We start from the raw sequence: 18,006 nt of genomic DNA, 5'->3' as shown, positions 1-18,006 counted from the left end.
GGAGAGACACAAGGGAGGGACTGGTCCGGCACGGATAGCTCTTCACAGGGGCTGTTTAAATGTCTGACATAAAACATGACACATGTGGGTCACACAGCGATGATCAGGCAAAATGGCTAACTGTGGAAAAGTCAACATGTTTCCCAATAGGTAAGTTTAAAAAAACCCAGTAGCCTTTTCCTGAGGAGGAATGAACATCACCAGGAGCAAGCCCATCCTCCCCAGCAAGCAGCCTACCCCAGTGTGCCTCGGACCTGTTTTCACAAGTGTTCCCCCGCAGGCTTCAGTGAGCCTGATACCAACCCTGCATTCACTCAAAAGTGAAATTAAAGAAGAACCCAACAGGCACTGGCCGGTAGCTTAGTTGGTTAGAACTTTATCCCAGTACACCAAGATTGTGAGTTCAATCTCCAGTCAGGGCATCTATAAGAGTCAATCAATGAATGTATCAATAAGTGAAACAACAAACCAATGTTTGTCTCTCCCTCCTTTACTTTCTCTCTCCCTCTCTCTCTCTCTCTGAAATCAATAAATAACAATTTTTATTTTTTTTAAAAAAAGAGAAATGCACCAAAGCCACTCAGTCCTATGGGCCTCCCACCTCTGCCCCAACCTGAGCCATTTACTAATTGCACCCTTGGTCCAGGACTCCTAAGAATGACTGCTGATCCTCCAGTCACAACCCTTCTTCCCGCTGTTAGCGCAGTCTCCAACAAACTCAAGGCAGGAAATCTGGGCCCCAAAGCCAGCTCTTCAGGGAACAAATGAAAAGCCCACTGAGAGGCATTTAGTAGCAAATCCACAACTGCATCAAAGTTCATGAGCTGACACCATTAATCAGGGCCTCTCGATTACAGGTCCTTGGAGGTGAACTCACAGCCATGTTTTATGGGTCACAACAGCGCCCAGTCTGTGGGGCAGGCAGGGCAGGGTGCCAGTCCAGGGGCTTTGTCCCCACGCCAAATCATGTCACCATACCTCATGATAATGCTCACCTGCAGATCACCTGCTTGAGTTAAGGGTCAGATTGGGACAGCTTTTACAAATAATGATTTCTATCTCAGACACAGGAGGACAGAAGAAGCCAAAGTAGACTTCCTTAAAAGGAAAAAAAAAGAGAGAGAGACTAAATGGAACCAGTGCTCTCTGGAGCTCAGAGGGCTCTCCATTATTCAGGGTGATCCTTTCCTTTCTGGACCACTCCTTCATGTTGACCCCAAACCAACTCACCAGTGGAGCTCGGCCTTCTGAAAGAGGACAAGAATCGGGTGGCCTGTGGGTGACATTCTGGAGAATTATGCAACCTCACTGAGTTTCTCCTCTAATCAATACCCACTGGCTAAGAGGTCATGATGATTCTTTTCCCCCTTGAAGAAAACGAGCAAAGTACTTAGCCACTAGAAAATATGATTTTCTAGAAGACTGTGAAGGAATGTGCAGGGTCACAAAGATCAAATGAAGAATGTTCATCAGTTGTTCTCTTTCCCAAACTCATTTCAAAGCCTGTACAACTCCCCTCTACCAACCAAAACAAAGAGTTGTTTTCTGTTATAATTTCCATTATATGACTTTTTATAAGTCCCTTTTAAATACTATCTTGTCATTGGGTGATACCCTTCTTCCCAACCCAAAAACTATGATGTGTTCTTCTCTGTATTCTCTTCCCCATGCTGGTCAAGTCAATCTTCCCTTTAGACATGATCCAAGTACAAATCATTAATGTCCATGAGCCAGCGTCAACCAAAAATTAATTCACTGATAGATGCTCTGTTAAAAAATGTCTTCAAGGTATTTTAATGGGCAGGTGTCTGACCACTATGAAGACTGGCTGTCCCCCTCTCTTTTCCTAACTGTGGTTTATACCTTCAGCAACTCATGTCCAAGTATTTACATTTACTCTATGAAGTTTTAGAGACACGACCTTACAACACAGATTATTAGACCAGGGATGAGTGAGGTGTGGGACATCCGAAGGCCCTTCTCTGACATCATCTCTGGCACAAATCCCCTAAGATCCCCACTGTGAACCTTCAAAGTTTTCCTCTGTACCACAATAAGCCTCCATGCGATGGAAACCCAGCAGGTGGACCTAGAAAAAAAATGTTCAAAGCTAAATAATATTTGCAGGCATAAGCTTTCAAGTGAATGAATCTTTGCAATTCTCACTTGCCAGCCTGCAGTTTCCTGAATGATTTCTTTTCACAAGCTGGTAACAGGACCTAGGAATTCTACCACTGCTGGCGGACAGAGAGTCAGTTTGGCCCCAGGCCTGATTTTGGAGTCTGCTTTGAAAGCCTTGACAGCCAGTATGTGCTGCATGGACTTGCAGAGCCCCACCCCAGCCCCACCCCCTGACCACTGCACAGTTTACATTCAAGGGTGGCATTTTCTGTACTGAAAGCTGTAGAAAATAAACATCAGTCTGAGATGTGCATTGTAATAAAAAACAAAAACAAAAAAAGCAACAAGAATGAATAAATAGAATGAGAAATACTTTCATCTCAAGCACCTGGGTGCAAGTATCCCCACCTGCCCAGCACCACCTCTGTGGCGTAACCAGGGGCAAAGGAAGTGAGAGTGATTCAAAGTTGGAGAGGAGGGAGTACCTTGACGGGCATAGCTCCAAGGCTTCAGTTCTTTTCCATCATGAAGCAAGGCTGAGGAATGAAGGGGTCCTACTGTAGCAAGTGGTTCTCTCCTCATAAGCAGATACATGCTTGCAAGAACCATCAAATGTAAAGCAACTGTTGGGGTGTCCCTAAATCACCATCACATTCCTGTCATACTCCAAACTGACCCAGATGAGGTCTGGTCTATATAAGCGAACATGAAGCAGCCCAGGAACAAGTCTCTGGGCAAAAGAACATGCCTACGGCCATCCCTGTCATATCAGCATCAACTCTGAATCCCCACAGCACAGAGCCAGGTAGGTATGGAGACACCAGACAGTATCAGACACAGCTGCAAAACCAAACTCCCTTTGACATGGCCGAGGATATTGAGACAGAGAATGGAAAGGAAAGTGAGGAATCTGGGTCTTATTAGAAATATAGGGCCAATTAAAAGTTATTTTAAACTCAGCCTGGGCCCTGGACAGTTTTGCTCGGTGGTTAGAGTGTCGGCCCACAGATCAGAGAGTCCTGGGTTTGGTTCCTGCTGAGAACATGTACCTCGGTTGTGGCAGCCAGTCAATGTGTCTCTCTCAGATCAATGTTTCTCTCTCTCTCTCTTCCTCCCTCTCTCTCTTCAGCTCTATCTGAAAATAAATGCAAAAATGCCCTCGGGTGAGGATAAAAATAAATAAATAAATAAATAAATAAACAAACAAACAAACAAACAAACAAACAGCCTAAAAACTGTCTAGTGAAGGAGGAACATAATTAAAAGACTTCTGGATTAGCAGAGAAATTGACCAGAGGAGGATAATGGTAAGGAGAAATGGAGAATCTCTAAGATATGGAGAAGGAAGTGAACAAAGGACATTTGAGGAGCAACCTTATCAGAAAGGACAGGCAATCTCTGTCCAGTCTTCTCCTTTCCACATTGGACATCTAGTCACTTTACCTTGAGCAAAGGTTCAATATATGGGCACTGGACTCCTACTCTGTAAAACATAATCTTTCTTCTATCTTTATAGTCTAGAAATATTACATTTAAATGAATGAAATGCCTACCTTTAACTCCAGTTCAAACTTTAAAGTTTTCCTTCATTGACATGTTGCCAAAATCCTCTAATTTTTTATTTCAGAGCAACAACAAAAGGTAAAGAGAGGCCTGCAGGAGAGAAGGGACCGAACACATTAGCCCTCCAGACTCCATGGTCAACATTCCAGGCTCTTCTCCAAGTCCCGCCTGCCAGAAGAAAGTTAGGGTCCTGTTCATTGCAGAGTGTCCAAAATCAGTATTAACCGATGTTAACATTTGGATGCTTTCCAGAAAATAAAATGGTTAGGGAAAAAAGTAAAAATCATCTAAAGTAATTATCTAATACATTTTCCCCACTTAGGACAGTGTCTTTGATAACTCTGTATATACTACTATGTGTTACTTTAATCATGATCAACTCCAGCTATCAGATCCAATACAAATCAACAATTACTATAAAGGAGGTCTTAAAACAAGGGAAAAATTGCATCATTTTCTTATTCCTTATGTTTCACAACTAAATATATGGCCTGACAACATGGAAATTTCTCTAATTGTGTAACCAGTCAGTCTGTTTAATAAAATGCCTAACTAGTTCTCCCTGAAATCTAGAGCATATTAACTCATAAAAAATGAAAGAGAAGAAAACAATACCCCCACACATACACACACACACACACACACACACACAAATACCAACTTACATAGCATTTTATTGACCAATTAAAACAATCAAAAGTGACATCAAAAATAAAAATGTCAGCTACTCCTAAATATTAATGCAATCTCATAAACAAATGCCTAACCACTCACCAACAGTGAGCAATAATTTAGGACTGGTAGTAATAGAAAAACATGGTCATCTTGTAAATTTTACTCTTAGTTTGTGTCTAGGTTGGGCTGCAAGTTTGGGAGGAGGCAAATTCAAAACAAGCTAGCCCAGAATTACATTGGTAAGAACAAAAAACCGGTTGCACAAGGATTTAAACTCTCTATCAGTCTCAATTTTTGCATGAAACTACTGAATTTTGCAAACACGGACTCAAGAAATTGGACGTCATCAAAAATGTTTGCCAGAAACATCACAGGGTTGGATCAAAATACTTTATTACTAATGGGGAGATGCATAAGAGTTCTGAAGGCTGGCGGGTCTCAGATAGGTCCTGGTGCCCAGGTGGGGGTATCTGGAGCTTGGACCGTCTGTGCCAAAGTAAACACTCCCACAGAAAGTCACCATGTGGAAACCAACTGATGTGGAGAGGACGGTGCCCAGAACAGACCTGAGGAAGCCCTGAGGCAGGAGGCAGAGGGGCTCTGAACACACTAAACAGATGGCAATAGCAATAAACCAGAGGGGAGAACTAAAGATACTTCCACCCAGAGACAGCAGCCGAAGGGCAAGGCAGTTACAGGCTATTCATATGTATCTCTACCCACAACCTCATTTCAGCTTTGCTTTAACTGCAAAACATGCCAAAGCAGAATAGAAAAAGCTATGACCCTTCTACTAAGGCAGAAAAAGAGCACACTCCCCTTTAAGTACTCAGACACTAGGCATTTAAAATCTGCCTTCCACCACGAGGTCTAGCTGTTAGAAGTAAACCGCCTCACCTGCTGAAGCCACTGCTCTGCTATGCAAGTGGACACAGAAGTAGGCACCCTGGACTTCTCCCCTCCACAGGAGAGCAACATCGTTTGGTGAGCAAAGCAATACTCTGCAGCCCTAATGAGACCAGCAGATTCTGCATTTTAAATGCCCCCCACTCCCCATCTCTGCAAAAAAAGAAGAAGAGAAAAGTAGCAGAAAAGATGTATACTCTAACAAATGACAAGGAATTGGGGTGAACCAAACACTGAGCACCTAGAATGTCTGATTAGTATAATGGAATGATGAAATTCAGTTGTGGTCTCATCTGGAAACAACGTGGGCTTGCTTGTTTTCCTAACAGAGATCCAGCTCTGGCACACTTCCTCACCATCAAAGAGCCACTGCTCATCTCGGCATCCGGTGGCCTCAGCACCGGGCTTCGTGACAATCATGAGAGCACAGACCACGGTTCCCGGCAAGGGCAGCATTCTGCACAGGCCACTGGCGGTTTCACACGCACGACCTCTAGAGGTTATGCCCCAGATTAGTTTTTAACAACTTTATTGAGGTATAAGTTACATCCCATAGAACTGACTTGTTGCAAGTGTACATTTCACTGATTTTTGTAAATGGAGAGTTGCGTGATCATCTCCACAATCCAGCGTTAGAACATTTCCGTCATCCCCCAAAAGACTGGCCCACCCATTTGCAGGGCCCACTTCCCATCCCAAGCCCCAGGCCACCACGATTCTGCTGTCTATACAGGTTTACTCATCAACACAGAACCACAGGATACGTGGTTTTTTGTGACTGGCTTCTTTCACTATGCATGATGTTTTGAAGTTCACATATATTACAGCATAGATCAAGACCTCCTTTTATTGCTGAATAGTAGTCCATTGTATGGCTATACCACATTGTGTTTATCCACTCATCTGTTTCAGCTTATTAAATCCATAAATCCAACTAAGTGACAAGGTTTATTGACCTAATAACCGAAGTAAAATAAGAAAGCCTGCCATATTTCTAAAATACTCTAGAATTTCTAAAATCTCTATAATGTGTGAAAATAATGTAATAAGGAATATGTTCCCAGGAATTTTTGTGCATGGGGGCAGGGGGGTGAAGGGGTGCTGTTTTGACTAAGACAACATCCCCGAATTTCAATTGTTTTAATATGCATAAAATGTTTTAATACACATAAAGTGTTTTTATGCTAATTTCTAACTCAAGCAAGGTCATCAATTCATTTAACAAGCATTTACTTACTGTGCAAACAGCCCTGAATTAGCATATATAAAGTACATATAGTCCTTGGCTTACAAAGGCATTTGTATTTCAAAACTAGGCTAATAACTCAGCTTGGGGGTTTCTGAAACCTTTTTCTCCATATAAAGAATACAATTAGTGTCTAGCTTCCATGGCCACAGTCCTTTATCTGGGATACCACAGTGCGTTCTGTACTGTTTATACACTACATAAAGGCATCATTGATCCATTCGCACATCACATATAGTTGAGAGCAGCACATGTGCCAGGCACTGTCGAGGCACTAGAGACACAAATGACAGTCTCGTCTGTCTCCTAAGCTTATAGTCTCTATTGGTGAAAGACGTTCAGAAATAAATAGTGTAGTGGGTGATGCAAAATGCTATGAAGAGAAAAAGAGGAGGCTGAAGGAAGAGAGGAGAAGGGAATGCTATTTTGACAGTGTGATTTGGAGATGCCCTAAAGCAGTGAGCCATCAAAGACCGTGGAGGAAGAGCATCCCAGGCAGAAAGAAGAGGACACACAACGGATGGGAAAGAGGCAGGAGGGGCTGAAGTTGGGAGGGAGGAACAGCAGCGGGGCCAAGTCAGGTCAGGAAGCCATGGTCTCACAAAACTCTTCCTATGTTCCAGCCTCAGGTGCACAGTGGCCTCACCCCCTCCCAATTCTCCATTGAACCAGTTCAGTCCCCAGTGCAGGTATCTGGCCCAAGGATGACCCTGCACTCAAGCTTTGGACCCACACTCACAGGCAGGTAGTTCTGCTGGCTTGATTCTAACATGACATCCGAATTCAGGGACCTCTGTCCTGCTGTTTCCTCAACCTGTTCTCCACCTCAGAGTTTCCAGTTACGTGCTTTGTGTCATCGTTTCCTAGGCCTTACCCTGGAAACCAAACATCCTAACTCTTGTAGAGAAGTCCTGCCAGGCTTCCTGTCTCCACACCTCCTTTATCTTCTTGAGGCCCTGTTTCTGTAAGGTCCCACAGACCCACGCACACATGAATTCTGACCCGCCACTGACACCTGGCCATCTCCAAGTCCATCCACATATCCCACCCACAAACTCTGGGCAGGGCCCCCCCAAAACCTCTTTATCCGATGCTCCTGAGTCACACAGGGACAGTTACGCCACTGTCAACTGCTGCTGCCCACACCACCCTCTCCATCTGCCCAACTCTAGCCAAAAATTAGTCCACCACTGCTGACTTCTCTCCAGCACAGTAGGCGGGCCTGTCCCCTGGGGGCCTCCCGTGGCCAGTGAGTGCTTCATTCAGGGCGGAGGCCTCTCCAGACTCCCTGCCCAATTAGGCAACCAGCTCGATTAAACTGTGGGCTTCTGATATTTACTCTACCCCCCTTTCTAGCACTAACTTTCTTAAAGTCCACAGCTAGCAAACATGAGTATTTACAAGACAGACAGATGTCCTAGAAGCAAATCCTTCTTTAGTTCATACTTGCATGTCAACTGTCGTGAACAATGGCTTCATTACAATTTCTGCTGGACAAAGGAAGTTCAACGTCCACAGCAATTCTTTGTGCTTTATGCCACCACTCACAAACATCTTGTCAGCTTTATAGTCCGGAAAGCTATACAGCAGATCTAAATCTTGGTCCTGTAAAAGATATCGCAGAATCCAGCTGGGATTCTAAAATGCACTTGGTTGCAGGATGTCCAACCCCAATGTCCTGGCCTGCTCCACAGCACACGTGAGCAGTCCTGCAGTGGGCACCCACCATCCTCGGTGGCTATCTGAGAACAGCTTGGGAACCCTCCCCGAAATGTGCCCAACTCTAGTTTTGTTGTTGTTTTACAGGAAGTGTAGTTCTTTGTGTGAAATTTTATCTGGACTCGGTTTAGGAGGAACGCATCTCTTCTGGGAAGTTTTAGCCAAGCACTAGTCATTTTCTGGTTTTACAGACAACTCACAGAAAACTGCTCAGCAGAATTTTCCTTATGACTTTTTCATGGCTCGGCTTTTCTTGCATAGGCACCTCGTCCATCGTTGCCAACTGTTAGGTGGATTTGAAGTGACTGAAAAGAGGCTCTATTTCCTGTGAACAATTTGTCCTTGCTCAATCCTGACTGTCACTTGCCTAGAACTTATTTAATTTCACATCTCAGCAAATACAGTATTATTTCTTCAGTAGAGTCGGTTTCTGATAGCATCACTCTCCTGGTTACTTACCATACATATCTGTAATTGAATTACCTGTTACAGTAATGTGATCTACTCTCAAATGTACATAAAAATGCAACATAAGATAAAATTGTTCCAGGGTATACTTCTTCATCATGCTACGCTAGGCTAGACAATTCCATGGAGATACAGTGAGAGATAATAAATGAAAGACGAGAAGATAAAAGATTAGGAAGTTCATGGCCTTCCAAAAATAAAAAATTCACCCCTTAAAAAATTTATTCTTTTAAAATATAATACTTTTTTCTTTTTTCTTTAATATGTTTTTATTGATAATTTAAAGAAAAGAAGAAGGGAGAGAGAGAGATAGAAACACTGATGTGAGAGAGAAACATAGATAGGCTGCCTCCTGCACGCCCCCCACCGGGGATGGAGCCTGCAACCCAGGCATATGCCCTGTCCAGAAATCGAACGGAGACCTCTCAGTCCATGGGACGACACTCAACCCACTGAGCCACACTGGCGGGGGTAAAACATATTAATCAGGAAACCAATTTTAGTGTATGAGATAAAAAAGAGCAAAGAATAAAATAATATTTTTCCAAATGCCAATATACTTTAAAACGTAGAAATGGGAAGTAAAGTGTGCTCATCTTTGCTCTCGTCAAACAGCCATTAATCTTGGACAAAAAGAAAGGATTAAAAGAAGACAACGGCAACTCCTTTGAGAAAATGTTCTGTTTTCTTGAGCCCACTGTTGAGTTAATCCTGCTTTGAATGTCATGCGCCCGGTGAAATATAACTTGTCTTTAAAGTTGCCTGGCTTCAGAATACTCTGAAATTCAGAGCCAGGTTTCCCTAGCTCCAGAACCTTCAAATGGCAAAGAATGATTGTGTCAATTCCAGTATATTATAATAAAGTACTTATTCTATGCAAACTTCTCTTGGATCGAGTTTTCATTTGCTTTATTCTGTTTGGCTTAAATTCTGAATCAAAAAAAGTTTTGGGTAGGCTCGTTGAAAGTGAAACGTTGATCTATGTGCATTCTAGCATACTTTTTCTTTTTTTCCTCCTTTTCTTGCTGTTAGAAATTGATTTTATATATCAGATAACCAGGACCTGACGAACACATCAAAGAAATAAGTGATGTATTTATCAAGCATACGAAAAGGTGCTTCTTCAACCTGCTCCCCGATGAGCTACTCCTCACCTGTGAATTTATCTTTATGATGCGACCAATTTGTACAAGAAATAGAGACAGCAGATTGCCCCTATCTATGGCAGATCCTTTCTACAAGGCAACAGGCAGAGTGATTAAAAAAACAGCAATTTTCAACAAAACGTCTGCGTCTCAATTTTAAAAGGATGCTGGGAGCATATGTGGAAATGTCTGTGTTAGCAATAAGAATACACAGACATAATATAAACAACTTAAAACACATATAGATGCTCCTCTTAAGACTCAAGAAGAAAGTTCATTTTCTCTGTCTAAATTTGCAAAAAGATGCAGGTGGGAGGAAATGTACAAGGTCCCACTTAGACACTTTGCACTCTGGTGTAGTAGCTCAATTTGTTAGACACTGTAATTTACATTTAAAAATTATTTAACACCAAACAAAAATTTGTCACCTTGGTGTTATAATTATACACTAAGCACTTTGAGTCACTATAGTAACAATTTCAGAAGCATTTTTAAATACAAATTTGGTATAATTATAGAATCAAGAATTATGGAGGAGTTACCGCAGCGTGTGGGGCTTCGCTCCTACACTAGACACATGCTTCTACAGAAACGGATTCCTTGCCTGGGACATAGTATTAATTAATTGATTTGTTCTATCCTGCAAACCATGATTTGTAATCCAAACCTCTTCTCTAGGGATTAGTTTCTAATCTTAGTTAATTCTAGAATTCATGATTACTTGTTTATGTGATAGAATGTGTATCAGAAGCAAAGCCTCAATTTCAATGACTTTACAACAACAACAGAAAAGACATTTGGAATCATTAAAAAAATAATCACCAAGTTAATGAAGAACTATGTAAACGGTTCAGTTCAAGCAGCTCTCTACTATCAGGAGCATCTGACAGTCTCAGGAGCTGGCATCTGTTATTTTAAGGAATTACCATACAACGAAGAGAAACGTTTGTTGGTTTTAACATTTGTCACAGATTAAGAGTCTGAAGTGACTATGAAATAAGACTTCTTACTGCAGAGCCATGGATGGGGCTTCAGAAGGTCCATGAACTCTCTCAAGCTTAAGCCAAAGTTTACATGAATATTCATTAGGACTCCATAGCTATCGCACTATACGTTCCCGTTTCATTCTATCTAGACATGGTGAAGAGATAGTTTTTAAAGAAAAGGGCAGTGAAGAACACAGGCTTATTTATTACCAAATTCTGAACATCTCAAAAAATGACTTAGACAGAGACAAATTTGACCACCCCAGAGACTAAAGTCTTTGCTCACAGCAGGGATGTCGCAGCCGTCTGACATTAAAACCATCAAATAAGTTAGTACAATTCATAAAAGGCATAAAATGATTAGCATCATCCATCCTCTCCCTGTTAAGAAAAGTGCGTACAGGCTAAAAGCATGTAAAAGCAGGTACTAGTTTATCACCCGCAGTTCCATGAATGTGACCATGCGACACCCAGGGGGAGCTGCTATTTTCTGACAAAGTTTTTACAAGAGAGGAACTCAAGCAAAATAAAATCTGTGTTTCAAGTAACCCAAACAGTTACATTGAGGACTGCTTTTTCCTTAAAAACAAACATGAATAAAAATCTTTGGGGATAAAAAAAAAAAAAAAATCCATGTTTCCTCTGGGATAAACACAAGTATAGACCAGAAAAGTTATTTAAGTGCTACACAATTTAAGATATCTGCTAGAATGAAGTTGTGAACTGGTCACTCAAAATAGTGCATGATAAACTTTACCCCTCTTTTTAATAATAAAAATTAAATATTAACAATTAATTTAGCAATGCTAATTAGGTGTTAAAAATCTTCCCTAGTAAAATCAGTTTTTGTCTTTCTGTGCCTCCTTAGGAGAGACTAACTATAGTTAATAGCATACTATCTGCTGTTCCCAAAACTGATCATGATGACAGAGCTCTTCTCGGGAAGCTTAGGGTGACATGCAATTGTTTTCCTTAAAAACAAGCTGCAACAATCATTTGTAACTCCTGGCATTTTAACGAATGTTCTCCTGAGGAGCAGAACTTTATGTCAGTATTAAACACAACTTACATTACCTTCACCAAGTTTCGAATTTTTTCTGAGTAGAGACAATCGTCACAGAGAGGAAGATAGAGATACAGACAGGAAGAGTTTGCAGTGATGCTTGTCTCTGGAAGGAACTTTTCTATTTAAAGGACTTGTGTTTGACGACCACCTTTCCTGTCCCTTCTTCTAGCAACGCTGACAGCTCCCTCTGGTCAACAGATCAGTTGCTGCCACCCTACACCCCTATGAAACTATTGCAAGATCTTCCTGGTCCTGCTGTTTGCTGACTGGGACCCCCACCCACTCACCCAGAACCTAGTCGCTCTTCTCAGCATCCTCTCTCGCTCTTCCAGCGCTCGCTCTCAGCGCCCCCTTCCGGGGATTCCCGGGACGCCGCAGGCGCAGGAAAGTTAAATCCCAACTCTGAGCAGCCGCGTCCAGGTACAAAGCGAGGAAAGGGCGAGGAGGTGAACGCGCTTCCCGCCAAAGCCCGGGGAATAGGGATCGACTGTTAGGCTCCGCACCGGGCGCCGCGGGCAGCGATACCGGGAACATCACTCCTCCGCAGTGGTTTCCTCGCACACCTTGGGAGGACCAGTTCCCTCCGGGCCAGATCTGCCTCCAGCCCCGAAACCCTGAGCCAGAGGATGCGAAATCGTGTAAGGGCGCAGAGATGCCCGCGGAAAGGGACTTGCCGGCCTGCAGCCCATCGGGCAGGCGGTTCCCCAGGCCTGTGCATCCCCGGCCGCAGCGTTCAGGGCGGCCCCCAGCTTCCATCTCACTCACTCATTAACCAAAGCTCTTGGCGGAGTTGAGCCCAAGTCACACTGCCTCCCAGTTTCTCACGCGCCTAAAAACCGCTGTAACTAGAACAGAAAAAGCTGCCCTAGCCGGGGGTCTGCAAGCCTCAGCCACCGGGACCCCTGCCCTTCGCTCCAGACGATACAAGCCTGCACATGCTCCAGGTGCGGACACAGGCTTCCACTGCGCACCTTCCTGAGGTGTTGGGTAGGGGGTCCCGTCTTGCGCACAGACCGGTCGCTTCTGCTCCTTACCTCTGCACGCGCAGGCCTCGGGCAAAGGCAGGGACACAAACTTCCAGCTGGTGCACTAGCTCAACTGTGTGAGCCCTCGCACTGATGGTAGTCCTAATCCTGTACGCGCCACCACCCGCTGTCTCCTATTCAGGCCTGCAGGTCGACCCTCTAACCAGATCTACACGACACATTCACCGACCACTGCCGACCCCGGGTCCGAGCAGCCAAGTGGGCTGCGGTGGGGCTGCGGCCACGGTCACTTGGGGATGGTGAAGGGGGTCGCTTACCAGGTGCGATGCGCGCTCCTCGTGCCAGTTACCCAGCGCCTGGAGCCCCGGAGAGGTCTTTGGGTCTTCTTCAGCACCGGACGAGGAAAGTAGAGGCAGCAGCCGATGACGCCGCCGCCCCCTACCACTTCCCCAGAGCCGCACCCCACTTGCTGCGCTCCGGGCTTGGGGCGCCGGCTTGAACGGTAGACTCACCGTCCCCGGGCGCGCGGCGGGCCCGGCAGTGAACAGGTTCGTTCCCAGCGGGGGCGACGGTCAAGGAGGCAAAGTTAGGTGTCCTAACCAGCTCCGCAAAGGAGCCCCCGGGATTGGCTACAAAGACTGGGCTTTCCCCGCGGAGGAGAGGTGGAGAATGGGGCCGCGGCAGGGGCCGCGGTTGGTCGTGGGTTGCGGAGCCCACCCGCGGCGGGAGGGCAGCGCACAGGAGCCGGCGCAGCGAGAGCAGCCGCCTCCGGCGCCGCCTTCCAGGCGAGTAGAACAGCGCGGGGAGCGCGAGCCAGGAGCGCGGGGCCGCCTCGCCCCGCCCCCGATCCGCCCCCGCCGCCGCGCCTCCTCCTCCCGCTCCCAGCACTAGTGAAACCCGAGTGCTCCACCCGCGCCTGACCTCCCAGAGCTCCTCCCCCGACACCACCCCTTCCCGGGACCGGACCCCATGTGCGCCCGCGGCGCCCCTGCACCCCAGGAACCCCACTTTGGCCTCCCTTGTGCAGTGCGCCCGAGCCTGGACTTTTGGGGGCTTCCTTCCCCCCGCTCCCTCTCACGGACCTTCAGTGGCTCCCCGCCCCTGTCCCGCCGCTCGGACGTGGCTACTTTGGGGGTGGGGGTGGGGGTGGGGGTGGGGTGGGGAGCGCAGTATAAAGGGCTGGAGGCGGCGCGGGCCGAGACCTAGACGTGGCGCGTCCACTTCCCCGGCCTCGGCTCCAGGTACGTGTGCGTCTCCCGGCCGATTGCGGCCGTGTGATGTGGGGGTGGGCAGGGGCTGCCGAGTCCTCCGGGACTCCCGAGTTTGTGATTTGTTTTCCTTTTTGTGTAACAACCTCTTACGGGCTCTGAACTGGAACTCTTTAAAGACCAAGAGAGTCGCAGCTGGTTCTTGGTGGAGCGACTTAGGGGTGAGCCTCCCGCCTAGTTTGGGTCGATTTCCGCAGAATTCAGAGACAGGAACAAATCGGAAGAACCAGGGAGGCAGGTCAGGGGGTCCTCACGTAGTATGCTGAGCGTTAAGAGAGGAGCTCTCGGATGGACAAGGTGAGCTCGTCCAGTTCTGGGGCTACATGTTACTTGTTGCACTTTTGCAGTATCTTTCCGCTCTGTGGAGCAAGTACTCAAGTGAAAAGATTCATAATTGTAAAGTACCTTGCAAGACTCCTAGAATTTGATACATTTTAGCAAAGCATCTATTCAGACCTCCGAAGAGCAGCGCGTGACCCTTTTCCTGTGAACGAGGGTGGGGACAATATCTCTGGGCCTACTTTTCTCCACCTGGGCTTTCGAGGGTGGCTTTAAAGTTCCCCTTGCATAAGGAAATGCATGAACGCCCCACCGCTGTCCTCTCTTAGCTAGTGACATATGATGTCGCTCCAGAGCAGGTTGTTGAGATACCCAATACTGGGAATGGGCCAGTATGCCCATAACTGTACCATTGAGTTCATCTGTGCAACAAAGAACTCACCACTTGCTGGAAGGTGTCATAGCCAGTCATATCGAAGAGAAGGAGAATAGAAATACAAATTGACATTGATTTTTGTTTATTTTGTAGAAATATTTTTACTAAAAGAATTAAATGAAAGCAATCCTGAAGGTTTCCATGGAAGCTCAGCCCAGCTGCCTGGGTACTCAAGGCCTCACTCCTCACTCGGATGTCCTTTAAGACATCCAGGAGGAAATGTCAGTAGCTGGGCACCTGTGTTAGGGGAACTCTGGCTGGTGCCTGGCAGCTGCCTGGCTCCTGGGACTTTACTGAACAGCTTAAGAGTTGTATGCTTGGCATGAGGGCACTAGCTCCATTCTTGACATTCCGATTCTCTTGCCTGCGTGGCACAGAGGCCTAGGGACGCTCTGGGAGGAGGAGCCATCCCGGGAGGAGGAGGCACCCTGGGAGGAGGAGGCTGCCTAGGTCTAGCCTGGCTGCTCTGCTCTTGCCGGGTGGAGAGAAGGAGGAGCGAGAACATTACCTTACTCTTGCCAGTGGTTCTCAATCTTCCTAATGTCGCCACCCTTTAATACAGTTCCTCATGTTGTGGTGACCCCCAATCATAAAATTATTTTCGTTGCTACTTAATAACTGTAATTTTGCTACTGTTATGTCTTAGCCGATCCCTGTGAAAGGGTCTTTCCACCCCCAAATGGGTCGCGACCCACAGGTTGAAAGCCTGTGCACCCTGCAGTTCTTGGGTGCATGGGTACCTTTGAAGCCTTCAGCTGCCAGGGCAAAGGGAAACAGAAATTACAACCCAGATGTGTAGTTAATCCTTGTCCTTGCCTTTCAACATTATAGTTAAAGGCATGTACACTTTAAAAAAATCTTGGCATATAGAGAGAGCGTAGCAGTGGGAAGAAAATAGCTTTCTATATGGTTACTCAGGGGGACTGATAAGATAACGTTTAACTGAATAAATTGTGTAACTTTATGTGTATGTGGGGGAGGGAGGTCAATTTCACAGGCAGTAATATGTATGTTTAGTGATAATGCATTACAAATTAATAATGAGGACAGATGAGAAACAAAATAATAGCTCATCCTTAAAGTGAAATGGCCCTAAACTGAGGTCGTGATTTCACTTTGTGACTTAGGGCAAGTTCCTTAACTTTCCTGAGCTACCCTGTCTTCACCTGGACCTTAAACAAACCCGCTGGCAGATGTGTCCTCTATAAGCACTGAAAGAGAAAGGAGTGATGTAATTCAATACCCAGGGCCCAGCACAGAAGAAGGTTCTCTACAATAAAATTATTTTAAAGAAGCCACAGGTGTTTCCTTGTTCCATATGAAATTTCTGGGTGTGTTTTTGTTTAAGTTTTGTTCACTGAAGAACTTCCTACAGTAAGCTTCTCTTCACATGGTAGAACTAGGTGATAATTTCAAAACAAAACTGTTTAGTTCTCTTTTAAAAATAAAATTATGGCTCTCCCTAAACTGTTTTATGTCAGTCATGCACACAATGTAAAAGAATGAGAACACCAGCCCAGGCCATGTGGTTCACTGGTTGAGCATTGAACCATGCACCAGGAGGTCACTGGCTGGATTCCTAGTCAGGACACATGCCCAGGTTGTGGGCAAATCCCCAGTGAGGGGCATGCAGGAGGCGACCGATCAATGTTCTCTCTCATCAATGTCTTTATCTCTATCCCTCCCCCTTCCTCTCTCTCTCTAAAAATTATTAAAGGAAAAAAATAAATAAATAAAAGGTCTAAGCAACTAAAAGAATAGAGTTGCCATTAAAAAAAATATATATATATATGAGAACACCAATCAAACATTCGGTGAAAATGATGAATTTTGGGGCACTGACTCATGTGACCTGAAAAACGCCATCCATTTCCTGATTCACCTCAATTTCTGTGGCAATATGAGGGATCTTGTTTGTCTCTGAAATAATTAACCAGTTTTGTCTTGTCTTTATTTCTCTCCCTTGCGCTTGATTTTCAGCTACATCGATAAACTGCCACCTCAGAGGGGAGCAGCAGGGAGGAGGCTGGAGAGAATGTCTCCTAGTGAAGATGAAGATGCTGCTGTGATCAGGAGTGACCTTCAAGGGAAACCTCGATACCTGTGACCTTTACAACACTCGAGATTGTATTAGTGTCATGAAAAACCTCAGACCAGAAATTGTAGCCTGTGGGCATTTACATCTTAACTGGATTTTTCTACAAATGAGCCAGGGGACACTACAAGTATCCACAAGTGTTCCCTTTTTGTCCTGTTTTTCTTCTTCTTTTTTTTTTTTTTTTTTTTTTAGCTCTATGACATTTAAGAATTGAGAAAACTGCTATGTTCTTTGATCAGCCCCATTAGTTTTTTTCTTAAAATGGCCAAACACTGATAAAATGATATGCAGTTTTATGCCTCACTAAGATTGCCTACTGCTGGTTTTTTTTCATATACTATTTTGAGTATTTGAAAGACCCATGATATGGCTACAGATAATGCTGTGATGCTCCCCCAAAGTTGTGACAGAAGAAGAATCACCAAGTGGGGGGAGTTCAGGGAGCCATCAGCTCCTACTCAAGTCCCTTGAGCTTTATCGGGGTTCTTTAAGGTTCTTTTACCTCAAGAAATACTCCCCTTTTAGGTTAGCAGCCCACTCCCATGGCAGAGCTAAGCAGACCAATTTTATTCAAAAGCAATAGCCAGAAACTAAAACAGAATAGAGAGGAAATAGTTCTCGCACATCTGAGAATGAGAGTAAATGGGCATGGGACAAAATGTGGGGTCCTGAACCTTAAACTGAAGGACCAGGGCAACCACTAGGACGCCTGCTCACCAGCCCCCTGCCAGCCCGTACACTGCCCACTCTATGCTTCCCTTCTCTGAAGTCTGGGTTCCACCCGCACCCACCCAGGGCCGGCTTCCCACTTCCCATGTCTGTCAGAAACATGTTTTGTCCCTGCCAGTTTTCCCATGGAGGTTGTCACAGAGCGCCCTGGCCCTAGTCCAACCCCGGTGAGCTTGCTCACCTTTGACCTCTCTGGAACTCACTCCACAGATGAAAACCACCTCTGGAAGTATTTTTGCCTTGTCTTTATGGTTAAATTTCCAGATATATTTTTCTAGCAACTCAATTCCCCTGCACTAAAATTGTACTCAAAAT

The 18,006-nt window shown here is 45.2% G+C and overlaps 1 protein-coding gene and 1 non-coding gene across 2 annotated transcripts in view; one reads left to right on the top strand and one right to left on the bottom strand.

Annotated features, from left to right (window-relative positions):
* SEMA5A (semaphorin 5A) overlaps positions 1–13,629 on the bottom strand; it is a 428,940-nt gene extending 415,311 nt beyond the window's left edge. The window contains exon 1 of the mRNA XM_036280207.1: positions 13,199–13,629. The gene's annotated coding sequence lies outside the window, so the exon portion shown is untranslated. The remainder of the gene's footprint in view (positions 1–13,198) is intronic.
* A 3,048-nt stretch (positions 13,630–16,677) lies between these two features.
* On the top strand, positions 16,678–16,747 carry LOC118643043. The gene has a single exon (XR_004961931.1). It is a non-coding gene; the product is annotated as a small nucleolar RNA SNORD123 (small nucleolar RNA).
* Positions 16,748–18,006: the final 1,259 nt, after the last annotated feature.

Source organism: Molossus molossus, unplaced genomic scaffold, assembly GCF_014108415.1.
Source record: "Molossus molossus isolate mMolMol1 unplaced genomic scaffold, mMolMol1.p scaffold_m16_p_3, whole genome shotgun sequence".
Classification (NCBI taxonomy): Eukaryota; Metazoa; Chordata; class Mammalia; order Chiroptera; family Molossidae; genus Molossus; species Molossus molossus.
This window is presented reverse-complemented; position numbering and strand designations above follow the sequence as displayed.